Source organism: Anopheles darlingi, chromosome 2, assembly GCF_943734745.1.
Source record: "Anopheles darlingi chromosome 2, idAnoDarlMG_H_01, whole genome shotgun sequence".
NCBI classification, from domain to species: Eukaryota; Metazoa; Arthropoda; class Insecta; order Diptera; family Culicidae; genus Anopheles; species Anopheles darlingi.
This window is the reverse complement of record NC_064874.1, coordinates 19,098,835-19,114,591: the sequence shown is the minus strand read 5'-3', so window position 1 is coordinate 19,114,591 and position 15,757 is coordinate 19,098,835. Positions and strand designations below refer to the sequence as shown.

Below are 15,757 nucleotides of genomic sequence, written 5' to 3'. Positions count from 1 at the left end.
TTTCTCCTAATATGGCCAACAGTTTGCAAAGGAAGTTAGCGTTTGCCAATGCCAATCGTCATCCGCTTAACAGTTAGGAATTGGGTTTTGCGTAAAACTAGTTGGTGTTTTTTCTTTCGGGTTTATTTTGTGTGTGCGTTTAGTTTAGTTATTTTGTGTGTGCGCGTTACCACCGCGACCACCTGCCAATTTGTTTGTTGCTGGAAGTACAGAAAGACGTTATTTTGTAGCTTTATCGTAAACCGCGGCCAGCTGTCGGGCTGAGCTGATGGTTGAAGATGACATTTCAAACAAAAGAATGCAATTAAACTGTGTAATGTGTCGCTGTGAAGCGGTAGAACGTTTATTTGCTCAGATGTGTGCGTGCGTGCGTGCGTGTGTAGACCATTAAATTAACTGCCTGGTGCTATTGACAGTCAATGTACTTAAACGCCTGTTGAGGGGATGTAATTGAATTAGGTTTTAATGTCGCTTTATCTGTATACAATACGGTTCCCGCTCGACAACAAACAAGTAGGTACTACACACTCACACGCGCGCGCGCACTCGCACCGCTAATTAGTTTGATCGTGTTTGGAATTTTCATTGTTTTTTTGTTTAATACTACATTTTTGCTATCAACAGACACTGAGCACAGGGAATGTTGGGAACTAGTTCGCTTTAAAAAAAAAGACCAGGACCACACTAGTGAACAGGAGGGTTGGACCAAATAACCACCGGAACACAGATTACAAGGAATACCAATGGAAGGAAGCGGGGATTGGAGCGAACAAACACACATACACGCACACACCGCAAGGGTCGATGAGGTACAACAACACTGATGGGGATGGAAGATCTGAACAAAAAGGTGATAAATCAACTACACGAAATAGAACAAATGAACCAGAATGAGAGGAGAAGCTCCCTGGAACCTCTATCCGGGCGGTAGCGAATTGTTGAGGCCGTACGGGGTTGGAGGGACGAACTATGTTAATTAAATATTTATCAGTATGTTGAGCTACCCCTTCATCCCTCTCCCCCTACCACTCCAAAACCACCACCCCATTAAGAGGGTTATGTGGTATTCACAAGCTCGAAAGCAGAAAAAAAGAAAATACCTGAAACACGGAACATGATAAACGGAATTTGCCGGCTTCATTATAACCCATCAGCAGCAGCATCATCATCATCATCATCAGGATACGGTACCAATAGTGGCGTTGCACACAAAGGAGAACCAACATCGAACAAAAAAAGAAAAACAACGAAATTTCTCTCGACTCCAACCAATCGGCTCAGTTCGATGGTTATACGTCACCGCGATCGTGCACTCGTGTCCGCTGATGCGATGGAAAAATAATTTTAAATTACGCTGGCAACATTCCGGCCCAGAAATTCTTCATTTTTTGCCCGCGCGTGCGTGTGTGTCTTTCATTTCCTTCAAATTTATCTCAATTTTCGGAACTCGCTCCCTTTCTTTGCTGCAGTCAGCATCGTGTTGCTCCAAATTTCCTCGTAATTCGGGCGGTTGCAGTAGCCACCGCCATCGCCGCATGGGAGCCAGAGGGAAACGATGGTATGTGGTTTACCGGTGGGCGAAACCCGGAACCATCAGCGGAATGCAATTTGACAAGTGATGCAATTAAATGCATACCCAGCGTGTCCTCACCGTGACACCGATGCGATGAACCCGCAAGTGCGACCCAAAGTTACAGCATTCCAGCCAATCGCGATCCAAGCAACCTGATTTCTGAGTGCAATAAACCCCTCTGCGCCCATCTCCATGACGTAACTCTCCGCCTACTGCCACGTTCTGATCGTGATGCATCCTAGATTGATGCTACTTATATTTTCGATCCGTTTTCCGTGTCTAGTTGAGGAGTTCTGACGTGACGGAGTCCTTTTTTGCGCCTCAGCTACGTGAAGCTAAAGACCGACGACATAATAAGCGCCAATGTTGCGGAATCGGTGACCATTATCGCATCATCGGTTCGAGCAATCTGTACCAACCACCGGAGCGTCAACCAGGATGTGCGCTGCGTTAAAGTTAATGCCCGTGTATCCGTTTATCATGCCGTGGTTCCGTGGTTTTAACACCGGTTCCGGTGTGGCATCCTGGAAAGAACGCATGATGGCCCCGATGGCTAAATATAACAGTTCATCACAGGACATGTTAATGCCCAGGTGACCCAGTTTTAGGTTAGCTTCATTATTGGTTCGCTCGCTTTAAATGAAGGCCCATTTTGTTTAATCCCCGCTTAAAACTACAAGCACTGATTTCGGGTAATTTATATCGCAAAACCCGCTAATCCAGTGGCCCCTTGCAGCCCATAACTTTGACACACTGATGACACGCCCGTCGCCATTCGTGCAGCGCAGCTTAGTTCATTAAACTGTGGTGAAACTGAGATTGAAAACATTGTGTTTTAGTGCCAGTGAACGGTCTGCTAAATCGGCGAAACGCCATAATCTTGACACAATTAATATCAATTTGGGAAGATTAGTGGCCCCGGCGCAGGGCGAAGCTCAAAATGTCCGTCAGTCTGGTCAGAATTTCCATTTTTCTCCCATCCCCGAACGTACACGGTGTGCAAAGACGATATTGAAGCTCTTCACAAAAAGAAAAAAAATAGAAATCCATGAATTGAATTCGGTAGAATGGAAATGGGCTTTTACCAGAGACCGGACGCTCCCCGGGCCCTGCCACCAAGGCGAGCAAAGGATAACGAACGAACGCTCCGACGAAGGATGGACCAGAGCCACATTCAGAAGTCAATTATTTCGTGCCATCCAAATGGAACGACAGCTCGGTGTGGCCAGATGTGCTTTTACCTCCCTGCCGTCCTCGGGTGTGCCAAAATGAGTGGCCAGGCCTTCTGAAATGCCCACGGAGCCACCACACCAGGTGTATCCGTCCACCGGTTGGACTGCATGGAGCAAGAAGCGTTCTATTGGAATGCAAAAATTAAGGATCCAGAAGCCAGCTGAACGACACAGGCAGAATGCCAATTAAGAAAGCTCACACACACACACACACACACACACACACGAAGCTGATGAAACGAATCCTGGTCCCTCGGGTACAAATTAAATCTTTTTGGTATTTTGTCTCCAAAACCAAAAAGGGCTGGAAGGTTGAAGCTAAACGTTTAAAGCACGTCGCCTTGTGGCACGACGTTCCCCCCCGGGGAGGGCCTGCGAACGAAACCATTGATTTCCATGCTTCCGGTTGCCTAGTAGCAGCATCCGTGCCGTGCCGTCCGAAACACGGGGCCCGGGATCGTAATCCAGTTACCGCGGGACAGAGTTGGGCTGTTGAAGTGAAAAAGTGTACCTCACCACCTGGCTGGCTGGCTGGCTGGCTGGCTGGCTGGAGGAAATCATCAATAATCTATTTTTAGCGCTCGACATCCTTTCAATCCAGCAGCTCGATCCATCCATCTCACCAGCCCGTTCGTCCGTCCGTCCGTCCGCCGGCAGCAGGTGCTTCAAATTGGTCTTCCGGTTGGATGGTTCTCGTTGGAGCGATCGAAGTAACCCTCTGGTAGGACAGCAGAGCATGCCAACCGTAGGCTGCAGCGCTGGCTACTTCGATTACAAGTACATCAGGCACTAGGGGGAGGCACGGGTAGACCCCTCTACGGTAAACCTTGCGACTCCGTTTGTGGTGCGTATCGGTTGAAAAGGATGCGCCCATGCACTGTGATCGATCCGCGTGCCGATAGCATGGAAATGAGGACGACGCAAAACGGGACCGGGGGCTAACAGCATTAGTTCGAGCGATTAGTTACCGGCAGGAGAAGGAGTACCAGCATCGAGTACCAGAGTGGAGGTTCCTGTGCTGCAGCTGCTGTGCTTACAATAGCGCGCCACACCACAACATCAATTCATGTTTTACGCGGTTCAAGGATGCTAACCTCATTTCCTACTCATACTCTCTCTCTCTGTCTTTGTCCTACTCTTTCTATTTGTTCTCATTCAGGCTGTTCCGAGGACGGAGGTTATTGAGATCTTATTAAAGGTTCGCTGAAACCAGAGTCCATCATTGGTTTGATGCCAGTAAGTGAGGTTATGTTTCCAGCGTACTTCTCATAGTAGTAGGATTGAAAAACAGATGTTCCACGAAAACCACGTCGATTGTCAATTCACTCAAGTTCTTCTACCCAAAACTAAGAACCGGAATTGAGTGTCTCCAACAAAGGCGAGGGATTCAATAACCACTCCAAGCAATGGTACCGAGAAAGGAGCTTCAACTTTCGACAACATTCCGTTCGCCCATCCCTCGTCCTCGACTATCGTTTTGGAAATTAATACCTTAACGAACCGAAGTTATTAGTCCCGGACTGACTGTCGGTCGTGGGCGCACAACGGCCCGCCCGCCAACGAAACAATCAATCAGCCATTCAATTATCTTCTCCATTCCATCTCCCACTGGCTGATTTCCGGAGTGCCATTCCGGAATCATCCTGCCGCCCCGGGGGCCAGTATTCCGAGTGATTCATGATACCTCCTTCTCCTCCTCCTTCTCCTCCTCTCATCCAACGGATGCCCAAATTTATGTATCGCTCGGCAGCGGCACCACCTTATACCTGGCGCCCTATACCTGGCCTCTCTGGTCTGGTGAGGATGAAGAATAGACATCCGTTCCGTTGAAGCGTGCCGCTGCATCATTTCTCATCGGGCTCGTGGCCGCATCCGAAGTCTTCTAGCCAGATTTTTCGCCCCAGTCCCAGTGGTGCAGAGGGATAGGAATAGCGAACCGGGTTTGTCTTCGGGCTTTTGGAAAACATTCCTTTCGCATTCCGCCCGATCGGAGGCTCCCATTCCAGAGCATTCTTCGATCCATCTCGTAGCGGCGAGTGAGCTAGACGGAACGGTGGAATTAGAGGGGGGGAGAAATCCCTGGAATTCGAACCTCGATTATTTCCGCGAACACGGAGAAATGTAATACAAACCGCACACATTTCCGGTCCGGCCAAAGGTCGAACGGCAGGAATGACCAACCGACCGAGATTTGTGAAATGGCTCAGTCCGGCGTGGATTCTCTCGGACACTACCACCCGTGGCCAGTCATAAAACGAAAATCATCTTCGATGTTTCGAGCGATATCTGAGGACTCCGGTATCGCCGGTGGTTGGTCTCGTTACAAAGAATAGCAGCAAGTGTTGCCCCTTTGAGGACCAGAATGTTGTTCGGCTTCGAGAAGGTTATCGGATGAGGATCTATCTTATTCGTCTGCCTTGCTGCTGATAGCATAAAAGCTTGGCATCCATCCTGTCAGTTGTGTCCATCTTGCACGTGTATGTGTGTGAGTCTGTGGTCTTAATTAATTATTTCATCTGTTTTCGATCCGATTTCAATTTTCTGATTTCAATAGACTCAATAAGCGTTCCAATCGCTGTCTCTCTTTCGCCCAGGGGTCTCTATCTGCCGCTGGGAAAACCATTACAATGTGACGATGGTCATCATCCGAGGAACGCCGAGCCGGGACGACACACGTGGAATCGGGTGCAGTACCTCTCATCCGGATGTCACTCGAGAAAAATCGTTCAATCAACAGGTACACCGGCGGTACCGGCCGGTGGCAATCTGGCGATGAAAACGTTCTATTAATAACGATGATAGCTCCCTTGCATCCTTACCGCAAACTGCAAATAGATTGCTGATGGTGCTGATGGTGGCCAGTTGTGTTGCTTGCTTGGCTCTCGCTCCGGGTTTGCTCGTCAGATAGGGAAAGTGTGAATCAATGGGACCGACGACCGATGACCGTTGGTTTGCTGCTTCAATATCTCGATAGAATTGAATCGATTCAAAAGCTTCTGCCCGGGTGCTGCTGCGGCTGTAAGGTTGTTTCTGGCTTGAGGTCAGAACAAAAGAGGTTCTTAGAACCCGGAGCTTAAGGAATTGGTAAGATCCATTTCTGAGATTTAAGCCGACAACAAAGGGACCCAGAAATCTGTTGATAGCACGCAGAGCGCCCAACGCACCGACCATCGGGCCAAGCATCAAACGGATTCACTTCTAATGGGTTTCAATTGCTTTGCTGATAGGGCAGCCGGTTCGGTCGGTCTGACCAGCGCAAACCAACAGCCCATGAAGCCGGTACCGACCCGTGCCACGTGCCACCGAACCCAGCATCGGAACAACCGCCATTGAGCAACCACTGGAGTGGTCTCTTGATAAACAACTCCAAACCAGACCATGGTGCTGCTGTTGCTGCTGTTGCTGGTGATGCGGCTGCTGCTGCTGAAGTCCGGGGAAAGTTGTTTAATTGAAATGCTTCAATGCATATCGCGAGCAGCGCCCTTCACCAGCACCACCAACAGCGTCTCTTGCGTCTCGCAATCCGATCGTTACAACTAATCAAGATTGTCAGGGAGGCAGGTAAGGGATTGGGATCCTTGGGAGCTTCCTTTAGACCGCATACAGGCGCATGTCCTCATGCGCCGTTCCTCCAACTTCCCGGCCGGGGGAAACCGGACTAGAATGGTGTCGAATTTTGGTTAATTGTACATTGAGCTCGTTAGCAGCTTGTTGCTCTGCGGAAGGGTGGCCACTCCTGCCACCTTTACACCAAACGTTTTCGAGCACTATTATCGGCTTATTGCAAATGAGAGAACACATCGCATCGATACGATTCACACCGGGACATCGGCATCGAGCGTCCTTTGTACAAGTCTCCGTACAGCATACCTACACAGCTACACACATATTGGATTGGTTGTACTAGAGAAGGGTTTGCTGGCAAGCAAACATGATGATGATGATGCATTGATAGGATGCATCACATGAGATAATAACCCCCGCCGCCCCGCGCCATCACCATCCATCCATCCATCTCCGTGCCTGCATTTGGGAGGATCGGAATTTTCATTATGAGAAGACAGATCAGAAACCATCGTGTGCAACAGCACCAGCAGCAGCATCAGCAGACTGCATTCCATTGATCGGAATCTATTGTGTAACGCTGGTCGGTCCCGATCCCGTCATGCATCTGGCCCTTGGGCTCTGTAGTAAATGCCTCATCAACGAATGTAATGAGCGTATGAGTTGGTTTTGTGGAATGTTTCGTGCGAATTCTGCTGCTGCTACTAGTGCCGCCATTGTACAGGGGAGTTTTTTTTCTCTCAGATAACACACAAACGAACGATGAACGGTTCGATGGTGGAACAGAAGGTTTTCGTTTTCCGATTCTCTGATCTTATTTCGCAGAATTAATATTACGCAGGAGCAGGAGCATGTTTTGTGCAGAAATCTGCATGTTCATCGGCCTTTTGTTTCGGGATTTTTATTGAATTTTACACGATCTATTCCTATTCTACCGTTCGATTCGAACTTTGAAGTGAAATTCGATAAACATCGAATCATAGTTTTGCATTTGAATACGTTTCGATGCTCTTTGATGTTCTAGCTGCATGACAGATTTATTCTAGTCCCGCGCTATTGCTGCCATTGAATTCATGGACAAAATATTGAAATTGATAGCATTGAATGGTCAATGCGATAATAAACCAAATATTCTGCCTAAACTAACACGATTTGCATTGCTTTAGTACATTGAAAGCAGTAGAATGCGATAGGAATGTTAAATTTTTTTCCAACAAAAATTCTTCTTCCAGCAGCCATTTCAATAACGTCATTGTGTTCATTGAAGTCCGAAATCATATAACCAGCAGAAGCAGCAGCAGCAGCAACAGCAAAAGTTTCACTCGAAATGACACGGATCAACTCGGACATTAAGCTCCCCATTTCATCACCATGATGCACTCTCTATACAATGAAACCATAGCCGTGGCCATTCCCAAAAAACAACCAAATCCCGGCATTCACTTCCCAACACGAGAACCCTGTTTCTAGGTCTGTCGAGCACTCCAACGAAGATTCGGTTGTTCGTCGACTGGAACCAAAGACAGGCAACGGTGCCAGTAGTGAGCTCGCTCGCGGACACTCGAAAGCATGTCATTCACATTTTGGGTTAGTGTCATCCTTGACGTCACTCATGAATTCATAATTGTCATCACGCCACCAGACGAGACGACGTGGTTCGTCGCTTTTCGTCGCGAACTGGTCGAACAAAAACCTTTCCGTGTTTCGTTTCCGAAACAGCAACAGGGAAAACTCTTCGAGTAACGTAAGGCAGAACGGAAGCGTTTGCTACACACCAGCCCCTGTAGGAACTCAACGAAAAGCTCATCGGAACGAACCGCCGTTTGCCGTTTCGCCGAGCGTGTAGCGTAAGGACCGGCAGGCAACGACATGTCAAACGTCAAGGTGAAGCAAATTTAATTTTTAATTAAATGCTAAACTTCCCCACAAACGACGACTAAATGAGATGACGATGTTGATGATGATGACGACGACGACGCCCCGATGATGCCCCTGGTCTGGCCGACCACCACAGGGCGCTTCACTTCGCAGCCTTCACATATGAAAAACCAAGGGCGGTGGTTGTCGTCACCGACAATGTCGTTCGCTTCGCGTTCGCTAGCAACGAAGCCCGCTGGAGTGACACAAAAAAAATGTAACAATCTGCGAAGCAACATTTTCCACGGTTTTTTTTGTTCACCAGTTTTCTTTTGAACTACCTCGTTTGGAGGGAATGGGAAAAACAAGCAGACACACACACACACACACACACGAAACGCTGGGAAAAAATCGGAAAAGGAAGGAGTTGCGAGAAGAATGCTGTACGGTGCGGGCGTGCGCTCGCCTGTCAAGCTTATGTTTCATGTTTGCCAGGAGAAAGAAAAACGTTTACACACGTGTTAATGGAGGCGGAGGAGGTGGTGTAAGGGACGGAGGGGGGGAGAACTTTTCTAGCTCAAGAGTGACGTTTCACTTTGATGATGAATTACATGTCGCGCGTTGTTTTCCCACCATTTGGTTCCGTTGCCAACGGTTTTTGTGCTCCGCCTTCCTACTGTCATCAGCCCAGGCAACGGTGTCGTCGTTACAGTGCTGCTGTTGCTGCTGCTGCTGCTGTGTGACACACATACTAACACACGCACACACACAGTTTTCCACACAGATGGCAAATATTTGAATTTTCGGTGTCTCTGCGTCGAAGCAAGCGAGCCGCGCCGTTGCGAAGGGGCACCGGAATCGATGAGAGCGCAACCACCTGTAGGGGGCCACTGCTTAGAGTGGGGCGCTCCAGCACCGGGATTAATCTTTTTTCAATTTCACCGTTTACCGTACACCGGTGGCAGCCATTTTGTTTTTGAGTTTTTTGTGGTTAAAGCGCAACGAACGTCGTCTCAACTCGTCGCGTTAACAGGTCGCGCACGGATCGGATCTCAACAACAGGAAATCAATCACCTTTGATCAATATCTCAACAGCATAGATGCGGTTGCCGGGAGTGGAAACGACTGCCATATTTTACGTCAACCGAACCAGCGTGCTGCTGCCACTCAAAGTGCGCGACAACACCTTCCCGTTTCAAGCGGAAAACATATGAAACATAAATGATTACCGCTTTTTTTTTGAGACCACGCGAAACGGAACGCAAAAAAGGAACATCAGCATCAGCAGGTAGTTGGCAGTCTCCAAAAAAAAAAAACAAAGGTCCCAGAAGGCCTGGGACTGCAACCGGCACGGCATAGCATCCCGTGGAAAGGGCTCACGGGATGAAAATAATAAATGTAATAAGGCACAGTGACGTCACCTAGGTAACACCAATCCCAGGCAGGTGTACCCATCGCTCCGCACAAATGAGCAATGAAGTGCGAAAGGTAATGATGCGCTGGCGTGTAGAAATAAACATTATCTCCACCCAATACCCACCGTTCCCGGCGAAAACGGATGGAACGGGCAGGGCCGGGGCTGGGCTGGGTTCGGCTTTTTTGTCCGGGGTTTCCGGTTTCCGTTCCCGTGAGCCTAAACAAACGCACGGTGTGATGGGCCGCTTCCGCTTCCGTTTACATCCGCCCACTCCGCGCCCGGGTTCCGACGGTTGAAACCAAAATTAATCACAATAATAAATGTTCACGCCATCACTCTTCGGGCTCCGCCATCTTTTTTTTTATAGGGATGGCCCGCTGTTTTTTTTTTTAATGTTCGAGCTCAGCTGTGATTCTCATCCGGTGGAACACGGGCGAACTTTGTCAAAACAGATTGGCAAAGTGTTCGCGTGTAAATTGCTCTCAAACTCGTGGAATCGCGCGATTGATCGCTCAAATCGGGGCAAAGGCTCAGTAGAAGCTGCGGAACGTTACTGACGGTGATGCGTGAACCGTTGACGGAAGTGAATTATGATTGTCCTGTGTTGCGGAGGAGAGAGTAGCCAACTTTCAGCAACCTGTTCACCGTAAGCGTCGTTGATAGCATATCTTATGAGGTCTTACAATCGGTAGAAACATGAATCCCTCATCTCCTTTGGGCTAATATACTGGGCACTAACTGTTACGGTGAAAATGTGAGCGTTTGCTAAGCATTTTCGCTGCAACTCGTTGTTGTTAATGCTTTCTCGGAAGGCCCCTGAGTAGCATGGAGCATGGACTGAACGAAATACCACGACTGACTCGGAATTGTACCAATTGCAAAACCCGAATGAACCGACATACATTGCGGATTGCGCTAATCTGTGACCGAAGCGGAAGAAACGGAATGGCTGCGCACCAATCTCGCACGCCCGAAGTGGGTCAAGCCGTGGTGTGAGGGAGGAAGGCGTGAGGAGGCGTGCACTAATGATGCTTAATTTCTCCCCTGCAAGTGCTGCACAATTTGTTGGGTGCTTCAGGACACAATGCCACACTCCCACACTGTCCGTTCGCGAATCCATTAGCCGGTGAAGCACTGAATCAACGTGCCTCGAAGGTCCAGCCCCCCTCCTCTTCTCCCTCGTGTAGAGACAGTAATGGCCTCGGCAGCCCGGTATCGGGTACATTACGAAAATTAACTCTTGAAATCCGTACCCGAACCGGGAAAGATGTTGTTTGGTGCTGCAAAAAGAGAATCAGGAGGAGTGTGGAGAGCGCACCGGTGGAGGAGGCTATTGGCTTACCAGCCAGCAGCAGCAGCCAGGTATTGTGTACCGTGCTTGACGTCATGGTGACCATGGTAAGGTATGTGAAGTCGGTAGAAGTTGCCTCGGAACTCGGAACCAGATGAAAAGTGGTTTCGTACGCCATGTGAACGTCCTTCCGTAATCCTCTACATTCTGGGAACTCTAGGGGTCTGGGCAGCTGGGCATGTTTCGGTTTCGCCGGAACCGCTTCAGCGACTCCGTGTTGTTGCTAGGTGTTTCTCCATGCAACACGCTGGCACACACACGCACACATACGCATACAAAAGATAATTAAATATTCATTGTTTTCGCTAAGTACAGGCTGGAGCGAGCCATGGGTCTATGCTACCCTGGATACGGCTTCCGGGGTATGTGAATTGGTTGGACGGAACATTCCTTTGGCACAACCATTTACCGGAGTCTACTGTTAAAACTCGACTGGACATGGTACCCTCTGCCATCACGTGTGTGTGCAAAAGGTGAGGTTATGTATACAATCTGTAACCACTAGATCCCAGGATACGGTTGTCAAGGAACGTCCACTCATGAGCAGCGGATGAGATGAGATGAACGAAATCATGGCCAGCACGGTCTTCAACCGGAAACGCCTCCGCAGGTCTCTAAGATGTCAAACAATAATCGCTGTCAAGTACGGCTGCTGTTCTGAGTCAAGTCGATCCTTAAAATGCAGCTTAAGCTGATGGCGCTAATCCCATTCAATCCACTAGCTTTGTTTGTCTACTGCATCTCCATTGACGATGAAAGTGTATCACTCAAAGGACCATTTTAAAGCCCCCTTCCCTTCGCTGTGAAATTCAGAAATAAATTACTTCTAGCTGTTGAGCATCACAGCAGCCGGTGCTTTCATATAAAACATTATCCCTGGCTTTTCTGGTCCGCATTGCAATTAGTAATATTAATCTGAGAAAGCAAAACATATCCGGACACACAAAGGCATAGCTTCCCCGGGATCGTAGGTTTCGTTGGAATTACTTCAAGTGGAAAAAGTGTTCCAACATGGTAAACTGTGAAGTACTACATCGTGGATGCGCAAAAAAAACCACAAGCACCTAGCACTAGAGCCACTCGACTACAGCCCAAAATTGGGTTACGTCTTCGACATAAACACTTGACTCGTCCGCATCCCCTTTGAAGTTCCGGCAAATACCATTTGCCTAAGTACAGAAGCATTTCCCTGAAGGTCACCAACCTCCTGGAGGGTGAAGCCTATACGGTAAGCACGTCCCCAGGACCATAATGGCGTTCGTAAATTGTTTCGTGAATTTATTATTTTGAATACCTTCCAGCAACAATGATGATGATGATGATGTAAATAAACAGACCGTTACCGTTGCGGAACACCCACTTGTACCCCGCCTAACGAAGATTTCTAAAAATTGCTCCATCATAATCCCCGGGTATTGTTTGCGGGATGCACCGCTGCTCCTTGCCCCCCGTCATCCCTCTCCCCTTCCCATCTTTTGCACGTGATTTGCTATTGACCGTGATCCAATCTGTTAGGAAAGGATTTATTCAGTGATTTCTCGCCGCCCATCGCATCGCATCGCACAACCCACAATTCCTCCAATGCATTTCCTCCAGCGGGCCCCGCTTGTCGCTTGCAATTTATGGCGCTTCCTGAAACGGGGGGGGGGGGGGGGGGGTCCTGAAGGCCAGGCCATGCTGCCGTCCAAACCTTGAACGTGACTGCCATAATGGATGCCGCGTGTGTGTGTGTGCGCTCCCCCTCGCGTCAAACGAATCGAATCAAGCACGGGAAAGGAAGATCGAGAAAATGGAGAGGGAAGAGGAAGAAATTCCTTCCACCCCTTTTCCTATCCCTGTTCGCAGATTCACAATCACGACGCAGGATTCATTTTTTTTTTTGCTGGAACAATTCCGGGTTTCACTTTATCAATCCAAACGAAGAAGGAAACCACCGGCTTCGGCTCCGGCTTCGGGCTTCAGTTTTGACGACCGGTTTGCATCGCGCGGTATCGTTTGTCTCGCTGCCTTTTTTTTCTTTCTCTCTCTTCCTGTTCCGGTCGTTTGGTGGTGGGATTCTATTTTCAAACCAACTGGAAACGATTACTTCATGCATCGTGGACCCTCTATATGCTTTCTAATGGTGGCCTGGAATATGCTTTAAGCAGGCCGCTAAGGACGAGATGGACCAGAAACATCTCGTTTCCTGTTGTGCTCGCACGATCGCTACATTTATAGCCGCGGCTCACACCACGCCTTTAAGCACGAAACGAAACGAAACGTAAGGAGCGATCCTTACTCCCTCTCTCTCGCTCTCTCTCTATTTAATCCATCCGGCCGCGATAACGGCCACCAACGACAACGACGACGACGACGGTGGGTACGGGTGCTGGCGTTCTGGTTGATACACTTGTTACGCTTCAGCAACGACGACACCTCCGGCAGAGCGCCTCCGATACCAAAGGACACGTCTTGGGGATTGCGACCAACGAAGAAAACTGTATGTATGCGTGTGTGTGTATGAGAGAGAGATTCTGTGGAATCAAAGCTCGAACCAAGTGCCGTGAGCACGTATAAAACGATAGAATTCAATTTGGAATGGCGTTATCCGTTTGCTCCGTTGCTGGATGCCATGCCTTTTTGTTTTTTGCTTTTGTTTTGACATCCAGATAGCAGATGGTTGATGCGGGTTCTCCTGGGGTCCCTGCCCTCTTTACAACCTCCGTGAAATCGCAAGACGACATAGTTGATTCAATTCACTTACAGCCCGATGGAAACCGGGGGAACGGAATTCGGTTGGGAAAGAGAGGAAAGGGGGTTTCGGTTTTTTGTTGTGTCACTGGCCTACCGAGGGAAAGATTACGATACGATACCGAAGTCCTTATGATGGTTGAAAGAATCTGCGCCAGCATAGCGCATGTTGCTTGGATGGAGATCACTGCGTTTTTGGCATTGATGTCAAGGCACGTTGTGTGCGCGACTACTACGACAACGCGAACCACCGATCCGCTGCTCTGATGATGAAAATCTCGTCGGAAAAAGCAACCAAATTAAAGCTGTCCTGCAGCAGCAAACAAATCCCAATCCCAGCGATTCCCTCAGGTGGGGCGGCGGCACTAACTCGTCGTAGCGCAAATTGAGCGCAAGGCCGGGTAGGTAATGGGCAATCCGTTACGTTTTCATCAGAAAAAAAAAACTTTTCGCTAAAAACTGAATGAAAACAAACGAAATTTTGACCCCACAAAGAACAACGCCCATGAGAATGCCACGTGTTTCGACCGATGCTTCGACAGCTCGTCGCAACTCAACCCGCGACAGCGGGGGGGGTGTTGATGAAATGTGCAAACGCACAAACGGGGACCTTCGAATGCTGTGTGTGTATCGCGCATCATACCGTTCGTTACATTCAATTCACAAGGACTAAACGGAACCGAAGGAGGCGGAGATGGGAGGGGGGTGGGAGGGATGCTCACTCACCGTGGTCCCTCGATGGAAAACTCGATTTAGATGGGGCGCGAAACAATTTTGTATCCAAACCGGGTTTCCATAGGCGAAGTTTCCAGTTTTCTGTTTTTTTTTTTTTGCATTTCCATTTTTTCTCTCACTGGCTTTGTTTCCGGACCTCAAGAGCGGCACGTTTAAGGCACGAGTTAAGGCCTGGTTCAACAAAGCAGGCCGCCCGTAACCACGGCGCCACGTAATGGAAGGTGAAAATGGTCCGAGCTCCGAGCTCCGAAATGTTGTTTTGCTGTTTTCTTTTCGAGAGATTTTTTTATTTTTTTGTGTGTGTTTTTTTTTATTCGTACGACTTTCGCGGTGATGGGATGTGCCGGGCTGACTGACGGAAAGTTGTACATTTTCACTTTTCTTTTCGCTTGGGTTTTGTTTTTGTACCTTCCAAATTTACAAAAAAAAATAAAATATTCGTAACTGCTGCTCTTCTGACGCCATGTTGGCATGGAGGAACCATCCGGATCGGTTCCACAAGTTTGGCATAAAGATTGATTACCCCTCGGAGCATTGCACGGCTAGGATGCGCATTCTAGGGGCCACCGGGAGGTTTGGTTTAAATCAAAATGATTGGCAATTCCATTTACCCCCGGAGCTGACGGTTGAAGGGTAGCACGTACGGTCTGACATCCGAGATTGCCGCCCCCGCAAATGAGTGAATCCAAGCGAGGAAACGCCCGTCGTGGTGGAAATTAATAAATGCTACTCAAACAGTACTGCAACCCGCACACTGTCAGCCGATACTGCCGGCGTTTCAAGTGCTCATCAACAGCATCATCATCATCATCATCATCATGCTTGCCGATGCACTGGAAATCAATGAATTGTTTACACAATCGAATACACACACACACACACGCGCGTGCGCGCATCCTGGAGACAACATGAAATGAAGAGCCAAATGATACACGGAAAACATCCGTACGTGCAAATATGCGTGCCCCGAACACCGAAAAAAAGAAGCCGGAAGCAATGCTTTCAGCGTAATCATGATGCGCCATGCGCTGCTTCCATTTACTCAATAAATATTACTAAAAAACATGCTCGCTTCCTCCTTCTGCCGTCGACGATTTTTTTGTTTTGGTTTGTTGACATGTTAGCCGTTTGCCATCGTGCCAAATTATGGCTAGATGGCTGGCTGGCTTGCGGTTTATGTTTCGCCATAAAATATTGACATTTTCGCTTCACTACACCGTGACTTCAGGTTTTGCATTCAATCGCTCCCTCGTGTGCACCACGCTGCACTCTGTGGCGCACATTCCTATTTGCTCTCC

At 48.6% G+C, this 15,757-nt stretch overlaps 2 protein-coding genes across 2 annotated transcripts in view; one reads left to right on the top strand and one right to left on the bottom strand.

The window, feature by feature from the left end:
* LOC125948822 (uncharacterized) overlaps positions 1–15,757 on the top strand; it is a 324,894-nt gene that overhangs the window by 73,814 nt on the left and 235,323 nt on the right. The gene's annotated exons all lie outside the window — the stretch shown is intronic.
* Positions 1–15,757, bottom strand: part of LOC125948819 (uncharacterized) — a 124,049-nt gene that overhangs the window by 105,611 nt on the left and 2,681 nt on the right. The gene's annotated exons all lie outside the window — the stretch shown is intronic.